The sequence below is a fragment of the Natator depressus genome, chromosome 22 (genome assembly GCF_965152275.1).
Source record: "Natator depressus isolate rNatDep1 chromosome 22, rNatDep2.hap1, whole genome shotgun sequence".
NCBI classification, from domain to species: domain Eukaryota; kingdom Metazoa; phylum Chordata; order Testudines; family Cheloniidae; genus Natator; species Natator depressus.
Window position 1 is genome coordinate 411922 of NC_134255.1, and position 24504 is coordinate 436425.

Genomic DNA, 24504 nt, shown 5'->3' on the forward strand with positions numbered 1-24504 from the left:
GCCCCCACTTCCAGCACCAGTGGCTGCTCCGAGCCCTGCTGCAGGCGGGGGGCAGATTCCCAGGGGCTTCTCCTGGGGACATTTCTGCAGAGTCACCGTCCTGCCTCTGCCCCGCAGGGCGCCCAAGTCTCTCTCCGTCGATCAGCAGAGCCCGGAGCTGCCGGAGGAGCTAGTTGCAGCAGGAGAAAGCCCCCCAGTCCCAGTGTGAAGTGAGGTGAAAGACACACAGGAAGGGGCTGGGCTGGAGCAGCTGAGATCGGTGGGTGCTGAGAGGCGGGCGGGGCACAGGAATGGGGGGACAAAGATCAGGGATCGGGGACAGCGTGGGACACATCAGCCTTCCCCCAACCCGGGGATAAGCTAATGATCCAGCCAGTGAACCAAATTCAGTGATGAATCCTGTGCACACGCTAAGAAGAGAGCTGGGTGCAGGGCTCTGTGACATACACCTGGCTGCTGCTTCCCCAGTGCTGGGCAGGGCCCTTCCGTGCCCAGCCGGGGTGAGATTTTCTCCAGGTGGAACCAGCCTCCTAGGGTAGCCCTGAGCTCTGCCAACATCCGCTCTGGAGCTGGAGGCTGCAGGTAATGGAGCGAGACCTCAGAGAACGTGCGGGGGATGAGCAGGAAAGTGACTCTGCACCAGGGGTCCTGGCCTCTCACACCCCTGGGAACCTGCTGGCTCGCTGTTCTTGCACCTGCAGGAAGGCTGGGGGCCGCTGCCCTCACTCTGTCTCCAGCTCTGGTCAGAGATGGGGGGACCTGGGGTGGGGGTTTCCCCTTAGTTGTCTGGAGGCGTCGGGAAGGGATGAAAAATAAGGCCAGGAATGGAGGGGGGGGAGCCAGAAAGGAGGGGAGTGGGTGTGTGCAGACATAGTCTCTGATTTTGCCACTTCCCTCTTAAATATTGATGAAATTCTCTCAAATTCCTTCTTTTTTCTGTAATTATCACGTATGGATGTAAAATCCGTGTAGATTCCCCCCAGCTCTCCACTTATTGACCGTGTCAAGATTTTGCCAGACAGTCTCTCTGATTCTCAAATGATACTTTGAAAACCCCTCGAATCAGGGGCGTCTCCCCAAGTCTTTTATGTGCAGCACATTGCCCACCTTGAGGTGGGGGCCTGGCACCCTGAGCCACTTGCCAGCCGGAAGAGGGTTGGCAGGCAGCGCTGCCTCTGGGCTGGGACAGGTGTGACCCTCATGCTCCCTTCTCGCCCTATGGTTCTGTGACCTTGACGTAGCCTGGAAGGAGGACTGAAGGGGAAGGGAGTCCCAGGTTACCCTTTCCCAGTGACTTTCCCCTCCTCTCCAGCAGTGCCCCAGTCATCAGCTGCCAGGCACAGTTCCCAGACCCCACTGCCAGCTCCTCCCCCTGGCCAGCAATCCTTTGGCCTCCATCCCCCCATCTCTTCCTCTGGAAAAGCAGCACTGCCCCTGTAAGCATCAGGCAAGAGTGACTCTGTTCTTTACTGACTATTGCTGCCTAATCCCCTCACAGTTCACCCTTTCCCCAGAATTACTGAATGTCGCTCTAACATCACCTCAGACACTGCTTTGCTTTTACATTAGCAGCTATTTCTTTTTTGCCCCATTTTCTTAATTCTAAAATATATTTCTTGAAAACGTTGCCCCATTTTCTCTCTAGTTATCCATGCTTGATTTTATTATCCCCTGAGATTTTCCCATTTAATTATCTGCTAATACCATCAAATCTCCTCAAATGTTGCCCTTTGATCAAATTCTTGAAAAATTGATTGCTTTTAAATCCTTGCAAATTTTGCCCCCTTTTCTCTTTAATCACCAAAATTTATATGAAATCCACTCAAGTGTTTACCTTTTACCTTATATCAGCTGTGGCTATAAAATTCCTCATACGTATCCACTTTCCTCTAATTTGTGACAGTGGATTTCAAATTGCTCATATTTGCATCTTTTCCTTTTTAATCGTTAAATGCAGCTATAAAAGTTCAGATTTTGCCATTTCCTGTATAATTATCAAACATTGATTTTTAAAATATCCTTTCAGATTTTGAGGTGTTCCCCCTGTGTTTTAATTGCCGTCCTTCTTTTCTGGAGGGAGTCCACACTGATTAGGCCTCACTTGGAGTATTATGTCCAGTCCATATGGACATATCCAGGGCCTTTTAAATACGCTGGAGCATATCCAGGGCCTTTAAAATGCCATATGGCATTTTAAAGGGCCAGGGTGGTAGCTGTGGCTGGAGCCCCGGGGCCCTTTAAATCCCTGATGGAGCCCGGCCACCGCTACCCCAGGGGTCGGGCAGCAGGGCTCAGGCGGGGATTTAAAGGGCTCGGGGCTCTGGCAGCTGCTACCACAGCAGAGCCCCAGCCCTTTAAAGCTCTGCCAGAGCCCAGAGCCCCGGGGTAGAGGTGGCAGCCGGGAGCCCCCAGGACTCCTCAGTGATTTAAAGGGCCTGGGGCTCCACTGTGGTAGCTGGAGCCCTGGGCCCTTTAAATTGCCCCCGAGCCCTGGGGCTCCCAGCCACCTCTGCAGCTGGTAGCTCAGGGGTGATTTAAAGGGCCCTGGGCTCCCAGCCGCCACTACCGCAGCTGGAGCCCTGGCCCTTTAAATCAAGATTTAAAGGGCCCGGGGATTTAAGGCCCTGCCTCTTCCAGCTGAGGCCACGCCCCCTGCTCAGGACTCTGGCGTACCTGTAAGTCCTCTAACTTACTTTCACCCCTGGAAAGGGGACATAATGGTTTTCAAATACATAAAAGGTTGTTACAAAGAGGAGGGAGAAAATTTACTCTTCTTAACCTCTGAGGATAGGACAAGAAGCAATGGGCTTAAATTGCAGCAGAAGGTTGGATATTAGGAAAAAACTTTCTAACTGTCAGGGTGGTTAAGCACTGGAATAAATTGCCCAGGGAGTTTGTGGAATCTTCATAATTGGAGATTTTTAAGAGCAGGTTAGACAAACACCTGTCAGGAATGATCTGCCATGAGTGCAGGGGGCTGGACTAGATGACCTCTTGAGGGCCCTTCCAGTCCTATGATTCTATGATTCTGCATATTGGAGGTTGCAAGGGAGGGGGAGAAATTAAAATCTCTGCCCCTGTGCTTCTCTTTTTCCTCACTAGCTTCTCTTCTGCACCAGCTTGGTGTCTTTGTGAGCCTGGCTAGCTCAGTTGGTAGAACAACAGGCGTTTAATCTGAGTGTCCAGTGTTTACGTCCCTGGTCAGGCAGGGAGTCTTTTACTATGGTACATGCCCCAGGACTTCCAATAGGCATCTCTTGAGAGTCCTCCCTGATGTTATTCTTTCTCTTCAGTAGGTGTCCTTTCTGAGGAAGGGCCCTTTAGTGCTTGGCACTGTAGGCACAGTTTCCTGACGTCCCCACTGGCCTTGCAATCTGGAGGGAAAAGGACTTTGTGCTCTTATGAAAGGTTGTTGTCTCTCTTAGGCCTGGGCTACACTAGTGCGGGGGGTGGGCGGGGGGGGTATGTCGAACTCAGATATGCAACTTCCGCTACGCTATTCGCATAGCTGAAGTCGAAGTATCTTAGTTCGAGTTACCTAGCCATCCTCATGGCGGCGAGTCGACCGCGGCAGCTCCCCCGTCGACTCTGCTTACTCCTCCTGCCGCAGTGGAGTCCAGGCATCGATTTGGGGATCGATCACCACCCCCCGAGCCGGAGGGTACCCATAGATAGCTGCAGTCACTATTGCTGGTAGTGTGAGCTGTGTCTCTGCCTCTATCTTTAAGTGAATTTGCTAACTTGGGTTTCCTTTCTGAGGCAGGGTGTGTCAAATGTTTGGCATGTTTGCTCCATGAGTGCGCTCTCCTGCAGCAGTGCAAGGTGCACTCAACCCAGAGCCGGAAAGAAATCCACCTTCCATGTTTGCTGCTCACCCAGGGCCTGACTTTTCTTGGAGGGAGCAGCTTTTAGGCTTGGGCTCAGACCACCCTCTGTCCTAGTTACTGCTGCAGCTGTTGGGGCTAGTTCCTATAGCTGCAGGGCCGGCTCTAGGATTTTTGCCGCCCCAAGCAAAAAAATGTTTGGCCACCGCTGCCTTTTTTTCGTGCCCCCCTGGCTCTGCCCCAACTCCGCCCCTTCCCCAAATCCCCAGCCCCGCCTCCTCCCCCAGGCGTGCCACATTTCCCCCTCCCCCATTGCTTCCTGCGGCTCCCCCCGCAACCTCCCGCCCTAACTCACCTCCGCTTCGCCTGCTCCCCTGAACACGCCGCCACTCCACTTCTCCCCTCCTCCCTCTCAGGAGAGCAGGCTGAGCGGAGGTGAGTGGGGGTGGGAGGGAGCTCAGGAAGTAATGGTGGGGGGTAGAGGAACTGCTCCCCGCCCCAGCTCACCTCCACTCCACCACTGCCGCCTCCCCTGAGCACACCGCCGCTCGGCTTCCCCTCCCTCCCTGCCTCCCTCCCTCCCAGGCTTGCCGCGCGAAACAGCTGTTTGGCGCACGGCAAGCCTGGGAGGGAGGGGGAGAAGCGGAGCAGCGGGGGCGCGTTCAGGGGAGCAGGAGGAGGCGGAGCAGAGGCGAGCTGGGGCGGCGGGGGCACATTTCCAGGGGCGGCCTGGCCAGCGCCGGAATGCCCCCCCTAGAAATGCGCCACCCCGAGCACCTGCTTGTTTTGCTGGTGCCTAAAGCCAGCCCTGCGTAGCTGGAGGCATGTGAGAGCTGTGGATGCAAGAAAAGTGCAAGAAAAGTCATGTTTTAAGAGCACAGTGTTTTTTATTCGGAGTGTTTTGTAAATACAGCTTAAAGTTCATTGAAGAGTTTTCTTATTTCTTTCTATATTGGATGTGGTGGTAATGAGAGTTAAAGCAGGGTAGCATCATGGATGATTTTGGATTTGTAATAATAAAAATTATAATTAACTTTTTTATGCATTTTTATTTGAAATTGGACTGAAATATTGGACTAGCTGTTGTGTACAAATCTATTCTGAAAATTTCATGTCTCTATTTTATCGGATCTCAGAGATATTGGTTGGACAGATGGATGGACAAACCGAATAATTAAGCCTCTGTTTAAAAAAAAAAAAAAAAAAGTTTAAAAAACATTAAAAGGAAAAAAAGGGCAAAATGTTTCCCAGTTTACCAAAAACCTCAGCCTAGATCTGCCATTGGGGTTTAGGGGTGGGGGGCGCTGATTGCATGGTTCGCCTAGGGCGCCAGTTGCTGGCAGCTAGTCTAGGGCCGCCCCTGTCTGTCTGCCAGTAGCTGGGAATGGGCGACAGGGGATGGATCACTGGATGATTCCCTGTTCTGTTCATTCCCTCTGGGGCACCTGGCATTGGCCACTGTCGGCAGACAGGATACTGGGCTAGATGGACCTATGGTCTGACCCAGTGTGGCCGTTCTTATGTTGTGTTCTTATGACCACCCATGGCCCTCTGTGGAGCTGCCCTTCTCTTTCCCCTTCTATGCTGTCATGTTTCACTGACTCCAGCCTTTTTTCTATTCATCATCAGCATCATCGCAAACAAGTTGCCCTCACCTCCTGTCCCCTGAAAGAGACAGTGTCCCCTGTCACATGTGAATCACTGACTTCTCTCATCTCTCGGCACTGACTGCCCCTCCATTTCCTTGCCCCTCAGTCTATGCTGATGGGACCCTTCCCTCCAGTCCTGGAGGATTCTCCCTTCTCATCAAGCAGCACAGTGGATGGGAATCTTGAAAGCACCCACGTGATATAGGAGCAGAAACCCCCATAGACCTTCCATGCGATTGGCACTTGACCCTCACTGCTCGTGCAGGGAGACTGCTGGGCCACATCCCAGCTGCGCATAAGCAATACAGCACAGTAAAAGGAGACTCTGGGGATTAAACCCAGGGCTTCATACATGCAAAGCATGTACTCTACCACTGAGCTACATCCCTAGCCAGCACTTGTTTGCTGACTGTAATGCTCAGACCCCCCTGCTCCCAGAGCATCCAGTGACCTACAAGCTTTAGGGGAAGCCTATTCCCCTCTTTGAGGGCCAATCATGCTCTCCTCGAGGTTGCTGGTTCATAGGGGTCACTTGCAGCAGGGCCAGAGTCTATGTGTGGGGGAGAGAGTGCGTGCCCTGGACTCAGGGTGCAGAGATACAATCAGCCCTCTCCCCTGCATTTGGGGGGGGGGGTGCTGCAATCCACTGCTGGAAGGTAATGGTGGAAGGGGGCACTGTGAGTAGCTCAACACCTGACCTGATGGCAGAAGTGGTGGGGGGAGTGCCAGGTGTTTCTAGGATCTACTATTTCCACCTGCCTGTAAAGTCCAGCTTTCCGGAACACATTCACTGTGGTGCAATTGGGTCACTGTTTCCATGGCGGTATGCAAAGAATTACTCCCATTTCCCTTCTATCTGCAGCATGATTAGCCTGTGTCGGTGGTTAATGAGGTGGATCTCGTTGCAGATTGTAATTCATTCCCCACCTTGACAATTCAGACAGCCCCTTTCCCATGCAGATCTCCAGCACTGCAGTTTTCCGGTAGCAGGGGTTGCATTTTCCCTGAGGCCCTGAGATTTTCAGGGTCCTTTTTTCCCTCAGCCTGGAGTGAATTCAGCTTTTTCCCCATCCCAGACATTCCATGAGAGAACTGTAGCAGCATAAAGAAAGAGGGGAGGGAACATTTCCCTGCCAGGGCTGGATGTGCCCACCCCCGCCCCCCCGGGACTCCTGCCCCCATCCAACCCCCCGCGTTCCTTGATGCCCCCACCCCGGGACCCCTGCCACATCCAGCCCCCTCCCCTGTCCCCTGACTGCTCCCAGAACCGGGCAGGAGGATCTCATGAGCCACCGTAGTGGGTGCCCACCCCACCCCACCCCTAAGAGCCAGAGGGACCTGCCGGGGGGCGAGGTGGGGAGTCCCAGCAGGGCTTACCTGGGGCAGCTCCCAGGAAGCATCCGGCAGGTCCCTCTGACTCCTAGGGGCAGGGGAGCGTAGCTAAGGGGGGAGCAGGGGGAGCGGCCGCTCCCCCCACAGATCACATCAAAAGTGGCATCTTAGGTGCTGACTCCCTGGATGCTCTGGGGCTGGAGCACCCACAGGGAAAATTTGGTGGGTGCAGAACCCCCACCGGCAGCTCCCCGCTCCGCGCCCGGTCTCAGCTCACCTGCGCCTCCTACCCTGAACCCACGGTCCCGCTCTGCTTCTCTGCCACGCCCCCCCCACCCCGGCTCCCCATGAATCAGCTGTTCAGCAGGAAGCAGGGGAGGGCTGAGAAGCAGGCCGCGGCTTCACACTCAGGCCGAGGGTGGCGGAGGTGAGCTGGGGCGGGGAGCAGTTCCCCTGCACCCCCCCCCACCCCAGGTTACCTGCTGCGGCGCGGGCAGCCCTCCTCGCTCCCCACCCCCCCCAGCTCATCTCCGCCTCCCTGGGCCTGAGCGTGAAGCTGCCATCTGCTTCTCAGCCCCCCGGCTTCCCGCGTGGACAGCTGATTCGCGGTAAGCCAGGAGGGGGGGGTGGAGAAGCAGAGCGGGGCGGCGCGTTCAGGGGAGGAGGCAGAGGTGAGCTGGGGCCGGGGGTGGGGCGGGGTGGGGAGCTGCCGATGGGTGCAACAGAATGGGGTTAGGGCCTGTGGCAGAGCCAGGGGCTGAGCAGTGAGCACTCCCCAGCATATTGGAAAGTTGGCGCCTGTAGCTCCAGCCCCGGAGTCGGTGCCTAGACAAGGAGCCGCAGGTTAACTTCTGAAGAGGCGCATGTGGCTCCGGAGCCCCAGGTTGGCCACCCCTGGTACAGAGTATGAAAAAACAGGCAGAACTAGTATAATCTGGGGCCTAGTTTCAAGGAACAGATTCATGGGCATTGGGAGTGGAATTTCCCTTATTTGTGGAACCCACCTGATCCAGGCTGGGAAAACTTTCCATACTCCCAGTGCTGGAGTCTGAACCTACGGACACTTGTTGCTCTCTCTCCCAATTTTTGTGTCATCTGTAAACTTGATCAGTGATGATTTGAATTTCTCTTCCAGGTCACTGATAAATTTGTTAGATAGTATCAGGCAGCTTGTCATAAATATAAAGGGAAGGGTAAACCCCTTTAAAATCCCTCCTGGCCAGAGGAAAAATCCTCTCACCTGTAAAGGGTTAAGAAGCTAAAGGTAACCTCACTGGCACCTGACCAAAATGACCAATGAGGAGACAAGAGACTTTCAAAAGCTGGGAGGAGGGAGCGAAACAAAGGGTCTGTGTCTGTCTGTATGCTGCTTTTGCCGGGGATAGACCAGGAATGGAGTCTTAGAACTTTAGTAAGTAATCTAGCTAGGTATGTGTTAGATTATGATTTCTTTAAATGGCTGAGAAAGGAACTGTGCTGAATAGAATGACTATTCCTGTCTGTGTGTCCTTTTTGTAACTTAAGGTTTTGCCTAGAGGGATTCTCCGTGTTTTGAATCTAATTACCCTGTAAGATATCTACCATCCTGATTTTACAGAGGTGATTTCTTTACTTCTATTAAAAGTCTTCTTGTAAGAAAACTGAATGCTTTTTCATTGTTCTCAGATCCAAGGGTTTGGGTCTGTGGTCACCTATGCAAACTGGTGAGGATTTTTACCAAACCTTCCCAGGGAAGTGGGGTGCAAGGGTTGGGAGGATTTTGGGGGGAAAAGATGTGTCCAAACTACATTTTCCAGTAAACCCAGTTAGAGTTTGGTGGTGGCAGTGGAGATCCAGGGACAAAGGATAAAATTAATTTGTACCTTGGGGAAGTTTTAACCTAAGCTGGTGAAAGTAAGCTTAGGAGGTTTTCATGCAGGTCCCCACATCTGTACCCTAGCGTTCAGAGTGGGGGAGGAACCTTGACATGGTGGCAGAGTGGTGGGATTAACCTGAAATCATTTTGAGATCAATTTGAGATTTTTTGAACTAGAAATACAGATTTTAAAAAGAATTTTTTTTCCTTTGGGGCTGCTGGAAAGTTGGTCCAACTGAAAGCAGCTAGTTTTTATTCTGCTTTGGGGCCAGAGCAGAGACAAAGGGGATTATCTTTGTGAATTGCAGGTTTTCTTTGCCTAGAGGCAGGGTACTTAACTCCTGCAGGGAAATTCACAGTCTTCCAAAAAAGAGTTGTTTTTTTTTCCCCTAAAAGTAAACGGGGGGAGGGGGGGGTGTTCTACCCATTTGCCTGGAGACAAAAGTGGCAAGAGGTTTTTTTTAGGATTTTGATTTTTTGTTTGTTTGTTTGTTTAACAAGGAGCACAGGTTTGAAAAGGATTTTTTTTTTCCTTTGGGCTGCTGGTAAGCAGGTTTCCAAGTAGTGGAGGTTTTTTGCTTTGATTTGGGGCCAGAGCAGAGACAAAGGGAATTGTCTTTTTCTGTAGGCTGACAATCACTATCAGAGAATAGCTATCCTATTCCAGCACAGCAAAATTTTACAACCAAGTTTTTTTTGTTTTATTTCTAAACCTCGGGTTTAAAGTTAGTTAAAAACAGAGAGGTTAGGATGACAGGATCCACGGCTCAACAAGAGCTGGAATTAGCCAGATTTCAGGCTGAGGAAAAACAAAAGGAACATGAAAGACAGATAGAACTCCTGCGGCTGGAGAAGGAAGTACACGAGGCTGCCCACAAGAGGGAAATGGAGGCAAAGAAGCATGTGGAGGAGGAGAAGAAAAAAGAGGAAGCATGAACTGGAGATGGAGAAGGTAAAGGCTCAGCAGAATATACCAACAAACCCTAGCAATCCTCCTCCAGGTACCACTTCCCATCCCAGAAAGTTCCCCACCTACAAGGCAGGTGATGATACGGAGGCTTTCTTAGAAAACTTCGAAAGGGCCTGCCTTGGGTACAGCATCTCTACCGACCAATACATGGTAGAGCTGAGGCCGCAGCTCAGTGGACCCTTAGCTGAGGTGGTAGCTGAAATGCCTAAAGAACACATGAACAAGTATGAACTGTTTAAATCCAAGGCGAGAGTCAGAATGGGGATAACACCCGAGCAGTCTCATCGGAGGTTCAGAGCCCTAAGGTGGAAACCAGACGTGTCATTTACCCGACATGCCTACCACATTGCGAAACACTGGGATGCCTGGATATCAGGAGCAAGTGTTGAATCTCCAGTAAATTTGCCCTTCCTAATGCAAATGGAACAATCCTTAGAGGGTGTTCCTGAGGAAATAGAAAGATACATCCTAGATGAGAAGCCCAAAACTGTAATCGAGGCAGGAGAGATTGGAGCCAAATGGGTGGAGGTGGCAGAGAAGAAGAAAATTGGTCGCAGTTGGAGCGGAGACCAGAAGGGACAACCTCAGACCACACCCTATTACAGGGGCCGCCCAAAGCCCCACCTACCTCCCAAGGAACCCTCCAGACACCTTATCGTCCCACCACCCCGTTCTCCAGCAACCCACCTCGCCCCAGTGATCCGTCAGCTGGACGATGTTTTAAATGTAACGAGCTTGGGCATTTAAAGACCAACTGCCTCAAGAACCCCAACAGATTACAGTTCATTGCACCGGAATCACACCAGAGGTCTGCAGGCCCAGATACCTCCCAGATACCCTTGGAGCGGAGGGAAACTATGAGTGTGGGCGGGAAGAAGGTCACCGCATGGAGGGACACCGGAGCACAAGTGTCAGCTATCCCTGCTTCCTTAGTGGACCCCAATTTAATCAACCCAGAGATCCCAGTGATGATTCAACCCTTCAAGTCCAACTCTTTTGATTTGCCTACAGCCAAGTTGCCTGTCCAGTACCAGGGCTGGTCAGGAACGTGGACTTTTGCAGTCTATGATGATTATCCCAGGCTAAACAAGCCGTGAGGCCTAGCTCTGTTCCGGAAACTTCTATCAGGACCCGGTCAGAGGTGATAGACCCGGACCCCAGGCCAGTGTCTGCAACAGCAGTAGTGGATCCAGTCCCAGAGACCCAGACGGAACCAGTCCCAGAACTGGAACCAGCAGAACAACCAACACCAGACCTATTGCCAGCACTGAATCCAGTACTTGCATCCTCAACACCAGAGGGCCCCACCGAACCTGAACTGGCAGCAGCACATAACCCTACACAAGAGGCTCAGCCAGAGCCTGAACCCCAACATAGTGCACCAGCGGAGAGCGGTTCACAGTCAACAGAAACAGCCCCATTCCCTACATTGCTTCCAGAGGGACCAAGCATAGGTCCACAATCCAATGAGGAACTGATGTCTCCAGCATCAAGGGAACAGTTCCAGACCGAACAGGAAGCAGATGAAAGCCTCCAGAGAGCTTGGACGGCGGTACAGAGCAACCCACCGCCTCTCAGCTCTTCTAATCGATCCAGGTTTCTTGTAGAAAGAGGACTTTTATACAAGGAAACTCTTTCTGGTGGACACCAGGAAGACTGGCATCCTCAGAGACAGTTGGTAGTTCCAACTAAATACCGGGCCAAGCTCTTGAGCTTAGCCCACGATCACCCTAGTGGCCATGCTGGGCTGAAAAGGACCAAAGACCGTATGGGGGGGTCATTCCACTAGGAGGGAATGGGCAAGGATGTTTCCACCTATGTCCAGTCTTGTGAAGTATGCCAAAAAGTGGGAAAACCCCAAGACCAGGTCAAAGCCCCTCTCCAGCCACTCCCCATCATTGGAGTTCCATTTCAGCGAGTAGCTGTGGATATTCTGGGTCCTTTTCCGAAAAAGACACCCAGAGGAAAGTAGGACATACTGACTTTCATGGATTTTGCCACCCGATGGCTGGAAGCAGTAGCTCTAAGCAACACCAGGGCTAAAAGTGTGTGCCAAGCACTAGCAGACATTTTTGCCAGGGTAGGTTGGCCCTCCGACATCCTCACAGATGCAGGGACTAATTTCCTGGCAGGAACTATGGAAAACCTTTGGGAAGCTCATGGGGTAAATCACTTGGTTGCCACTCCTTACCACCATCAAACAAATGGCATGGTGGAGAAGTTTAATGGAACTTTGGGGGCCATGATATGTAAATTCGTAACTGAGCACTCCAATGACTGGGACCTAGTGTTGCAGCAGTTGCTCTTTGCCTACAGAGCTGTACCACATCCCTGTTCAGGGTTTTCACCATTTGAACTTGTATATGGCCGTGAGGTTAACGGGCCATTACAGTTGGTGAAGCAGCAATGGGAGGGATTTACACCTTCTCCAGGAACTAACATTCTGGACTTTGTAACCAACCTACAAAACACCCTCCGAACCTCTTTAGTCCTTGCTAAAGAAAACTTACAGGATGCTCAAAAAGAGCAAAAAGCCTGGTATGATAAACATGCCAGAGAGCGTTCCTTCAAAGTAGGGGACCAGGTCATGGTCTTAAAGGCGCTCCAGGCCCATAAAATGGAATCATCGTGGGAAGGGCCATTCACGGTCCAGGAGCACCTGGGATCTGTTAATTATCTCATAGCATTCCCCACCTCCAACCGAAAGCCTAAGGTGTACCATATTAATTCTCTAAAGCCCTTTTATTCCAGAGAATTAAAGGTTTGTCAGTTTACAGCCCAGGGAGGAGACGACGCTGAGTGGCCTGAAGGTGTCTACTATGAAGGGAAAAGTGCTGGTGGTGTGGAAGAGGTGAACCTCTCCATGACCCTTGGGCGTATGCAGCGACAGCAGATCCAGGAGCTGTGCACTAGCTATGCACCAACGTTCTCAGCCACCCCAGGACTGACTGAACGGGCATACCACTCCATTGACACAGGTAATCCTCACCTAATTAAAGTTCAACCTTACCGGGTGTCTCCCCAAGCTAAAACTGCTATAGGACGGGAGATCCAGGATATGTTACAGATGGGTGTAATCCGCCCCTCTGGAAGTGCATGGGCATCTCCAGTGGTTCTAGTTCCCAAACCAGATGGGGAAATATGTTTTTGCGTGGACTACCGCAAGCTAAATGCTGTAACTCGTCCAGACAACTATCCAATGCCACACACAGATGAACTATTAGAGAAACTGGGATGGGCCCAGTTCACCTCTACCTTGGACTTAACCAAGGGGTACTGGCAGGTACCGCTAGATGAATCTGCCAAGGAAAGGTCAGCCTTTACCACACATCTCAGGATGTATGAATTTAATGTACTCCCTTTCGGGCTGCGAAATGCGAAATGCTTCCAAAGACTTGTAGATGGTCTCCTAGCGGGATTAGGAGAATATGCAGTCGCCTACCTTGACGATGTGGCCATATTTTCGGATTCCTGGGCAGAACACCTGGAACATCTACAAAAAGTCCTTGAGCGCATAAGGGAGGCAGGACTAACTGTTAAGGCTAACAAGTGTCAAATAGGCCTAAACAGAGTGACTTACCTTGGACACCAGGTGGGTCAAGGAACTATCAACCCCCTACAGGCCAAAGTGGATGCTATCCAAAAGTGGCCTGTCCCAAAGTTAAAAAAAACCAGGTCCAATCTTTCTTAGACTTGGCCAGTTATTACAGACGATTTGTACCGCAATACAGCCAAATCGCCGCCCCACTGACAGACCTAACCAAAAAGAAACAGCCAAATGCCGTTCAGTGGACCAAAGAGTGTCAGAAGGCCTTTAACAAGCTTAAAGCGACACTCATGTCTAACGCTGCACTAAGGGCCCCAGGCTTTGACAAACCATTCCTAGTAACCACAGATGTGTCTGAGCGTGGTGTGGGAGCAGTTTTAATGCAGAAAGGACCTGATCAAGAATTCCACCCTGTAGTGTTTCTCAGCAAAAAACTGTCTGAGAGGGAAAGCAACTGGTCAGTCAGTGAAAAAGAATGTTACGTGAGGTTAAGGGGCCGTGAGGTTAAGGGGCCGTTACAGTTGGTGAAGCAGCAATGGGAGGGATTTACACCTTCTCCAGGAACTAACATTCTGGACTTTGTAACCAACCTACAAAACACCCTCCGAACCATTGTCTACGCCCTGGAAAAGCTACACCCATATGTTTGGGGATGGCGTTTCCACTTGCAAACCAACCATGCTGCACTACAGTGGCTTCATGCCACCATGGGAAATAACAAACTTATTCGGTGCAGTTTACCTCTCCAAGATTTTGATTTCAACATCCAACACATCTCAGGAGCTTCTAACAAAGTGGCTGATGCACTCTGCCGTGAAAGTTTCCCAGAATCAACTGGTTAAAATCGTCCTTGAGATGTGGAAAATATTGTTAGTCTTTATGTACTTGGTAGTATATTTAGAGGTGCATGTGCCTTATTAACTCTGTTTTTCCTAGAGCTCCAGGAAGAAATCTCAGCCAGCGTTCCCCCCTAGCTGAGATTTGGGGGGGCGTGTCATAAATATAAAGGGAAGGGTAAACCCCTTTAAAATCCCTCCTGGCCAGAGGAAAAATCCTCTCACCTGTAAAGGGTTAAGAAGCTAAAGGTAACCTCGCTGGTACCTGACCAAAATGACCAATGAGGAGACAAGAGACTTTCAAAAGCTGGGAGGAGGGAGAGAAACAAAGGGTCTGTGTCTGTCTGTATGCTGCTTTTGCCGGGGATAGACCAGGAATGGAGTCTTAGAACTTTAGTAAGTAATCTAGCTAGGTATGTGTTAGATTATGATTTCTTTAAATGGCTGAGAAAGGAACTGTGCTGAATAGAATGACTATTCCTGTCTGTGTGTCCTTTTTGTAACTTAAGGTTTTGCCTAGAGGGATTCTCCGTGTTTTGAATCTAATTACCCTGTAAGGTATCTACCATTCTGATTTTACAGAGGTGATTTCTTTACTTCTATTAAAAGTCTTCTTGTAAGAAAACTGAATGCTTTTTCATTGTTCTCAGATCCAAGGGTTTGGGTCTGTGGTCACCTATGCAAATTGGTGAGGATTTTTACCAAACCTTCCCAGGGAAGTGGGGTGCAAGGGTTGGGAGGATTTTGGGGGGAAAGACGTGTCCAAACTACGTTTCCCAGTAAACCCAATTAGAGTTTGGTGGTGGCAGTAGAGATCTAGGGACAAAGGATAAAATTAATTTGTACCTTGGGGAAGTCTTAACCTAAGCTGGTGAAAGTAAGCTTAGGAGGTTTTCATGCAGGTCCCCATATCTGTACCCTAGAGTTCAGAGTGGGGGAGGAACCTTGACACAGATAGTTTTCAATCCATTTAATGTGGGCCATGTTCATTTTCTGTTCTAATAGTTTAATCAAAATGCACTTTTATCAAGTCAAATGCCTTACAGATTCCCTGTTCTGTTCATTCCTTCTGAAGCATCTGTCACTTGCCATTGTTGGAAGACAGGATACTGGTGTGGAAAAAATCCAGTAGGCCTAAGCTTCCCAAGTAGGCCTAAAACTTTGGTCAGGCTAACTGTGTGTGTAAAAGCTGAGGAAAATTCCATTGTGGGGCAGTTGCAACAGAACAACTTAGGAAATGTAACCCTAACAGTTAGAAATTAGGAAAGACTCTCTAACTGCAAAGAACAACCTGTCAATAACAGGAAAAGCTTGTTTTGCTATATCCCAAATAAGGAAAGCTACTGTTAGAGCCTGTACTATATGCCAAATAAGGAAAATGCTGTGAAAGGAAGTGTGCTTAACAAATTGTGGTTTTCAGCTATATAAACTCCTGTATTTTCTGCTTACGCAGAGCAGCTATGGCTGACTCTCCCTGTATATGTACACTTGAATAAAGGATCCTCAGGTGTTTCTGATTTCAAATACAATGCGTGGTTAATTTTCCACCACACTTAGCTAGATGGACCTTTGGTCTGATGGCCGATCTTAGAAGTTTAAATATATTACATTATCAACCAAACTTCTAATCTCATTGAAAAAAATATGTAATTGAAAAGATCTATTTTTCTTAACTCTGCATTGATTGGTATTAATTACATTACATTCCTTTAATTCGTTATTAATCAATCCAGTAACAGCCACTCCGTTATCTTGCCCGTTATCGATGTCAGACTAATCGGCCCATAATTACCAGGGCATCCCTTTTACACTTTTCAATTATTGGCAAAATATCAGTTTTCTTCCAGTCTTCTGGAATTTGCCAAGTATTCCAAGACCGTTTGAAAAGCAACGTTAATGGGAAAGCAAGCTCCTCCGCTGGCTCCTTTAAAACTCTTGGATGCAGGTTATCAAAACGTGCTGATTTTAAAGTGTTGGATTTCAGTAGCTGCGATTTAACAACCTTGAGATTTAATATTGGAATAGGAAAAGTGTCATCATCTCCATCATCATTGTGGGATGTGCCAACACTACCTGTTTGCTCTCCCCCAAAATAGACCTGAAATATTTGTTGAACACACCTGCCTTTTCTGCATTATCACTGGTAATTCTACCATTTCCATCTAGTCATGGACCAGGTTTCATTTTGTTCCTAATATGTTCTTAAAAACTACTTCTTATTGTCCTTAACTGTCATGGATTTCTTGTTGTGTCCCTTTGCTTCCCCCATCAATTTTCTAACATTCCTAACTTTGGATTTATATTCGTTACGATCAACTTTCGCTTTCTTCCTTTTGTTATGTTAATTATTTATTTATAGCTGCCTTCATTTCCCCTCTAAACCAGATTGGGTTTTTTAGCCAGTATGGCCTTCATCCCCGATTGCACAATAGTGGCTTTTGGGGCTTCTGGTAAGATATTCTTAAATAACTCCCACTTATCATTGACATTTTTCTCATCAAATTTTTCCTGCCAGAGGATTTGGCTCATAATTGTTTTCAGCTTTGTGAAATTGGCTCTTTTAAAATACTTCTGTTTCTTCATTTTATCTGTTTTAAGTTTGCTGATACGGTAGAACCTCAGAGTTACGAACTCTTGGAAATGGAGGTTGTTCATAATTCTTAAATGTTCATAACTCTGAACAAAACATTATGGTGGTTCTTTCAAAAGTTTCAGAGTAACAGCCGTGTTAGTCTGTATTCGCAAAAAGAAAAGGAGTACTTGTGGCACCTTAGAGACTAACCAATTTAAATTTAACAACAAAAGTTAACAACTGAACATTGACTTAATACAATTTTGAAACTTTACTTGCAGAAGAAAAATGCTGCTTTCCCTTTACTTTATCAGTAGTTTATGTTCAACACAGCACTGTACTCTATTTGCACTTTTTTTTTTTTTTGTCTCTGCTGCCTCATTGTGAACTTCCAGTTCCAAATGAGGTGTGTGGTTGACTGGTCAGTTCGTAACTCTGGTGTTTGTAACTCTGAGGTTCTACTGTACTCTTCTGAGCTGTCATTTTGCCATCACATTTTTCACTCTGCTGGTGTGTTCTACTGCTGGCCACACCCTATGACTGCCTTGTCTATTTAGAATCATAGAATATCAGGGTTGGAAGGGAACTCAGGAGGTCATCTAGTCCAACCCTCTGCTCAAAGCAGGACCGATCCCCAATTAAATCATCCCAGCCAGGGCTTTGTCAAGCCTGACCTTAAAAACGTCTAAGGAAGGAGATTCCACCACCTCCCTAGGTAACGCATTCCAGTGTTTCACCACCCTCCTAGTGAACAAGTTTTTCCTAATATCCAACCTAAACCTCCCCCACTGCCACTTGAGACCACTACTCCTTGTTCTGTCATCTGCTATCACTGAGAATAGTCTTGATCCATCCTCTTTGGATCCACCTTTCAGGTAGTTGAAAGCAGCTATCAAATCCCCCCTCATTCTTCTTTTCCGTAGACTAAACATTCCCAGTTCCCTCAGCCTCTCTTCATAGCTCATGTGTTCCAGTCCCCTAATCATTTTTGTTGCCCTCCACTGGACTCTCTCCGATTTTTCCACATCCTTCTTGTAGTGTGGGGCCCAAAACTGGACGCAGTACTCCAGATGAGGCCTCACCAATGTCGAATAGAGGGGAGCGATCACATCCCTCGATCTGCTGGCAATGCCCCTACTTATACATCCCAAAATGCCATTGGCCTTCTTGGCAACAAGGGCACACTGCTGACTCATATCCAGCTTCTCGTCCACTGTAACCCCTAGGTCCTTGTCTGCAGAACTGCTGCTGAGCCATTCGGTCCTTAGTCTGTAGCGGTGCATGGGATTCTTCCATCCTAAGTGCAGGACTATGCACTTGTCCTTGTTGAACCTCATCAGATTTCTTTTGGCCCAATCCTCCAATTTGTCTAGGGCCCTCTGTAGCCTATCCCTACCCTCCAGCATATCTACCTCTCCTCCCAGTTTAGTGTCATCTGCAAACTTGCTGAGGGTGCAATCCACACCATCCTCCAGATCATTTATGAAGATATTGAAAAAAACCGGCCCCAGGACTGACCCTTGGGGCATTCCATTTGATACCGGCTGCCAACTAGACATGGAGCCATTGATCACTACCCGTTGAGCGCGACAATCTAGCCAGCTTTCTATCCACCTTATAGTGCATTCATCCAGCCCATACTTCTTTAACTTGCTGACAAGAATACTGTGGGAGACAGTGTCAAAAGCTTTGCTAAAGTCAAGGAACAACACGTCCACTGCTTTCCCTTCATCCACAGAACCAGTTATCTCATCATAAAAGGCAATTAGTCAGGCATGACTTGCCCTTGGTGAATCCATGCTGACTGTTCCTGATCACTTTCCTCTCCTCAAAGTGTTTCAGAATTGATTCCTTGAGGACCTGCTCCATGATTTTTCCAGAGACTGAGGTGAGGCTGACTGGCCTGTAGTTCCCAGGATCCTCCTTCTTCCCTTTTTTAAAGATGAGCACTACATAAGCCTTTTTCCAGTCGTCCGGGACTTCCCCCGATCGCCATGAGTTTTCAAAGATAATGGCCAATGGCTCTGCAATCACATCCGCCAACTCCTTTAGCACTCTCAGATGCAGCGCATCCGGCCCCATGGACTTGTGCACGTCCAGCTTTTCTAAATAGTTCCGAACCACTTCTTTCTTCACAGAGGGCTGGTCACCTCCTCCCCATGCTGTGCTGCCCAGTGCAGTAGTCTGGGAGCTGACCTTGTTCTGAAGACAGAGGCAAAAAAAGCATTGAGTACATTAGCTTTTTCCACATCCTCTGTCACTAGGTTGCCTCCTTCATTCAGTAAGGGGCCAACACTTTCCTTGACTTTCTTCTTGTTGCTAACATACCTGAAGAAACCCTTCTTGTTACTCTTAACATCTCTTGCTAGCTGCAACTCCAGGTGTGATTTTGCCTTCCTGATATCACTCCTGCATGCCCGAGCAATATTTTTATACTCATCCCTGGTCATTTGTCCAATCTTCCATTTCTTGTAAGCTTCTTTTTTGTATTTAAGATCAGCAAGGATTTCACTGTTAAGCCAAGCTGGTTGCCTGCCATATTTACTATTCTTTCTACACATCGGGATGGTTTGTCCCTGTAACCTCAATAAGGATTCTTTAAAATACAGCCAGCTCTCCTGGACTCCTTTCCCCCTCATGTTATTTTCCCAGGGGATCTTGCCCATCAGTTCCCTGAGGGAGTCTAAGTTTGCTTTTCTGAAGTCCAGGGTCCGTATTCTGCTGCTTTCCTTTCTTCCTTGTGTCAGGATCCTGAACTCGACCATCTCATGGTCACTGCCTCCCAGGTTCCCATCCACTTTAGCTTCCCCTACTAATTCTTCCCGGTTTGTGAGCAGCAGGTCAAGAAGAGCTCTGCCCCTAGTTGGTTCCTCCAGCACTTGCAACAGGAAATTGTCCCCTACATTTTCCAAAAACTTCCTGGATTGTCTGTGCACTGCTGTATTGCTCTCCCAGCAGATAGCAGGGTGATTGAAGTCTCCCATGAGAGCCAGGGCGTGCGATCTAGTAACTTCTGTGAGTTGTTGGAAGAAAGCCTCGTCCACCACATCCCCCTGGTCCAGTGGTCTATAGTAGACTCCCACCATGACATCACCCTTGTTGCTCACACTTCTAAACTTAATCCAGAGACTCTCAGGTTTTTCTGAAGTTTCATACTTGAGCTCTGAGCAGTCATACTGATCTCTTACATACAGTGCAACTCCCCCACCTTTTCTGCCCTGCCTGTCCTTCCTGAACAGCTTATATCCATCCATGACAGTACTCCAGTCATGTGAGTTATCCCACCAAGTCTCTGTTATTCCAATCACATCAAAATTCCTTGACTGTGCCAGGACTTCCAGTTCTCCCTGCTTGTTTCCCAGGCTTCGTGCATTTGTGTATAGTCACTTGAGATAACTCGCTGATCGTCCCTCTTTCTCAGTATGAGGCAGGAGCCCTCCCCTCTCACGCGCTCCTGCTCCTGCTTCCTCCCGGTATCCCACTTAGATTCATAGATATTTAGGTCAGAAGGGACCATTATGATCATCTAGTCTGACCTCCTGCACAACGCAGGCCACAGAATTTCACCCACCACTCCTACCAAAAAAAAACCTCACACCTATATCTGTGCTATTGAAGTCCTCAAATCATAGTTTAAAGACTTCAAGGAGCAGAGAATCCTCCAGCAAGTGACCCGTGCCCCAAGCTACAGAGGAAGGCGAAAAACCTCCAGGGCCTCTTCCAATCTGCCCTGGAGGAAAATTCCTTCCCTACCCCAAATATGGCGATCAGCTAAACCCTGAGCATATGGGCAAGATTCATCAGCCAGATACTACAGAAAATTATTTCCTGGGTAACTCGGATCTCACCCAATCTAATAGCCCATCACAGGCCATTGGACCTATTTACCATGAATATTTAATTACCAAACCCATGTTATCCCATCATACCATCTCCTCCATAAACTTATCGAGTTTAATCTAAAGCCAGATAGATCTTTTACCCCCACTGCTTCCCTTGGAAGGCTATTCCAAAACTTCACTCCTCTGATGGTTAAAAACCTTCGTCTAATTTCTAGTCTAAATTTCCTAGTGGCCAGTTTATATCCATTTATTCTTGTGTCCACATTGGTACTGAGCTTAAATAATTCCTCTCCCTCTCCCTCTCCGGAATTTATCCCTCTGATATATTTATAGAGAGCAATCATATCTCCCCTCAACCTTCTTTTAGTTAGGCTAAACAAGCCAAGCTCCCTAAGTCTCCTTTCATAAGACAAGTTTTCCATTCCTCGGATCATCCTAGTAGCCCTTCTCTGTACCTGTTCCAGTCTGAATTTTCCCCACTTACCTCAGGGCTTTGGTCTCCTTCCCCCAGTGAACCTAGTTTAAAGCCCTCCTCACTAGGTTAGCCAGCATGCTTGCGAAGATGCTCTTCCCTCTCTTCGTTAGGTGGAGCCCGTCTCTGCCTAGCACTCCTCCTTCTTGGAACACCGTCCCATGGTCAAAGAATCCAAAGCTTTCTCTCCGACACCACCTGCGTAGCCATTCATTGACTCTACCCAGGCCTTTTCCTTCCTTGGGGAGGATGGACGAGAAGACCACTTGCGCCTCAAACTCCTTTATCCTTCTTCCCAGAGCCACGTAGTCTGCAGTGATCCGCTCACGGTCATTCTTGGCCGTATCATTGGTGCCCACATGGAGAAGCAGGAAAGGGTAGTGATCCAAGGGCTTGATGAGTCTCGGCAGTCTCTCCATCACATTGTGAATCTTAGCTCCTGGCAAGCAGCAGACTTCTCAGTTTTCCCGGTCGGGGCGGCAGATAGATGACTCAGTCCCCCTGAGGAGAGAGTCCCCGACCACCACTACCTGCCTCCTTCTCTTGGGAGTGGTGGTCGTGGAAACCCCAACCCTAGGACAGTGCATCTCATGCTTTCCAATTGGCGGAGTCTCCTTCTGCTCCCTTCCCTCAGACGTATCATCTGGTCCACTCTCCGCATTAGTCCTGTGGAGAGAACATGAAAATGGTTACTTACCTGTATCTGTGTTGCTGGTACATGGACGTTCCCCTTTTTTCTTCTGGAGGTCACATGCTGCCAAATTTCTTCACCATCCTCCTCTCCCCGATGTGCAGCCTGCTCTGAATTTTCAGAACGTTGTGCCCGTAGAAGCATATCCTGATGTCTGTCCAGGAAATCTTCAGTTTCTCTTATGCAACGCAGGATCGATACCTGTTGCTCCAGACCTTGAACATTCTCTTCCAATATGGCAACCAGCTTGCACTTTGTACAGACAAAGTCGCTTCTGTCCTGTGGAAGAAAGACAAACATGGCACATCCAGTGCAGGTCACAACAGCTGAACACTCCCCATCCATATTACCTTCCTTCTACGAGCTTCCTCAGGAGTTGTAGTAATTACTCAGACTTTGGCAAGATGTAAGCCTCAGCGGGCTCTCCCCAGGCGAACTCCCAGGCAAACTCCTTCTGTTAGCTGCTGTGCTGTTCACTGCTCAGCTGGTTCGCAGCTGACTGGCTTTTTATACAGTCAGGCCCACTTAAGGCTCACCTGGAACAAAGGACTCCCAGTTTCCGCCCTTTTCAAACAACCAGTCAAGCACACAGCCAAACTGTCCTCACAACAAACACTCTCAGATACAAACACTCAGATACTCACCAACACAGCCTCCTTAATGCCTCCCTTAGCGTACCTCCTCTCAGGCAGATCCCAGGCAAACTCCTTCTGTTAGCTGCTGTGCTGTTCGCTATTCAATAGCAATTTCTATTACTTTGTGTTTGTACCATGCATAATGCAATGGTGCCCCATTCTTGGTTAGCCCTTAGGCATTACTGCAATGAACATGATTAATAATAATAACTATCCTGTTACTTTGACGCAAAGAAGCTGGACTCAGTATGTTACTGCTTAAGAAACAGCAGGGGTTAAAATCATGGAATTTTCTTTAAGTATCCCAGAAATTAAATTCATCTTGCTTATTTTCTTTCCCTGGAGCAGGGTTCCCGGTTTCCAAACCTGATGGGATCTCCCAGCTGGAATGAAAGGGAAGACCCACAGGTCCTGTATATCCAGGACTGTGAGGAAAGAGAGATGCTGAGAGGTGCCTGCCCAGGTGAGGAATCAGTTAAACCAACTCAAAAACTGTGCATGAATAAAGGAAACATTTGGGATTCCTTACAAAGACCTTGTGAGCTCTCCAAATTCTGGATTACTCTCAGCAGCTGTGGCATCCTCACGGGAGACATCACTCCTGGCTCTCTACCCATCTTGACTGACACCTGACCTCCCTTTGTCCTGAGTCTTTGGATGGGATGTGGAGGCAGAATTGATTCCCTCGTCTCTCCCGAATGGGGAAGAGTTTTGGGGAATTCAGTTCTTGATTTTTCTCCCTGCCCCATCAGATATTACTGTGGTTTGTTCTCTCCATGTTCATTTTCTGAAGTTTCTCTCTCTATCCCAGCAGGTGTTGTGATGGTGAGTGAGAATGTGGAGCAGGATCCCCAGCAGGAAGATGCTGAGCAAGTGGAACCACATCTGGCTTTATCGCAAAGATCCAAAGGGTATGTGTCCAGCAGTTTAGAGCAGGAGAAAGTCTGTGGGAATCAGCACCAGCCTGAGAGACAGCAAGGAAACAAGCCAGAGGAGAAAGTGGATAAATCAATTAATGGTCAGGGCACTACTAAGGACCTGAAGGAAACCATCGCCCAGCAGAGAATCCCCATGGGAGAGAGAAGCAACACATGCACTGAGTGTGGGAAGATCTTCAGTAGCCGCTCAGTCCTCGTTAAACATCAGAGAAGCCACATCAGCAAGAGACCCTATGCATGCACTGAGTGTGGGAAATGCTTCAGTCAGAGTTCCGACCTCATCACACATCAGCGAATCCACACAGGGGAGAGACCCTACATATGCTGTAAGTGTGGGAAAAGCTTTAATCGAACTCCAACCTTACAACGCATCAGAGGATCCACACCGGGGAGACCCCCTACACATGCTCTGAGTGCGGGAAAAGCTTTAATCAGAGATCAAACCTTGTCACGCATCAGAGAATCCACACAGATGAGACACCCTACACATGCCATGAATGCGGAAAAGGTTTCAGTGTGAGCTCAGCCCTTGTCACCCATAGGCGAATCCACACAGGAGAGTTGCCCTACATGTGCTCTGAGTGCGGAAAGAGTTTTAGGAAGAGCTCGCACCTTGTTAGACATCAGAGAATCCACATTGGAGAGAGACCTTACAGGTGTTGTGAGTGCAGAAAAAGCTTCAATCGACATTCCAGCCTTGTCACACATCAGCGAATCCACATGGGGCAGACACCCTATGCCTGCGCTGAGTGTGGGAAAAGCTTCAATCAGCACTCAAATCTTACGAGACATCAGAGAATCCACACAGGAGAAACACCCTACATCTGCTCTGAGTGCGGGAAAAGCTTCAGTAAGAACTCAGCCCTTATCAGTCATTGGAGAATCCACATAGGAGACTAACATCATAAATGCCTGAACTAGGTCTGGCCATTTTTTCCCTTTTTTAAATACAGTTTTTTATTCCTACATAGTGGCATGTAACATAATGACATAGGCAGCAGGTTTAAAACAAACAAAAGGAAGTATTTCTTTACACAACATGCAGTCAACCTGTGGAACTCCTTGCCAGAGGATAGTGTGAAGGCCAAGACTATAACAGGGTTTAAAAAAGAATTAGATAAATTCATGGAGGATAGGTCCATCAATATCTATTAGCCAGGATGGACAGGGATGGTGGCCCTAGCCTCTTCTTGCCAGAAGCTGGGAATGGGAGACAGGGGATGGATCACTTGATGATTACCTGTTCTGTTCATTCCCTCTGAAGCACCCAGCATTGGCCACTGTCAGAAGACAAGATACTGGGCTGGATGGACATTTGGTCTGACCCAGTATAGCCGTTCT

General features: G+C 48.6%; 1 pseudogene; it reads left to right on the forward strand.

Moving 5' to 3' along the window:
• Positions 1–209: 209 nt before the first annotated feature.
• Positions 210–24279, forward strand: LOC141976045 (uncharacterized; annotated as a pseudogene).
• The last annotated feature ends 225 nt before the right edge of the window (positions 24280–24504 follow it).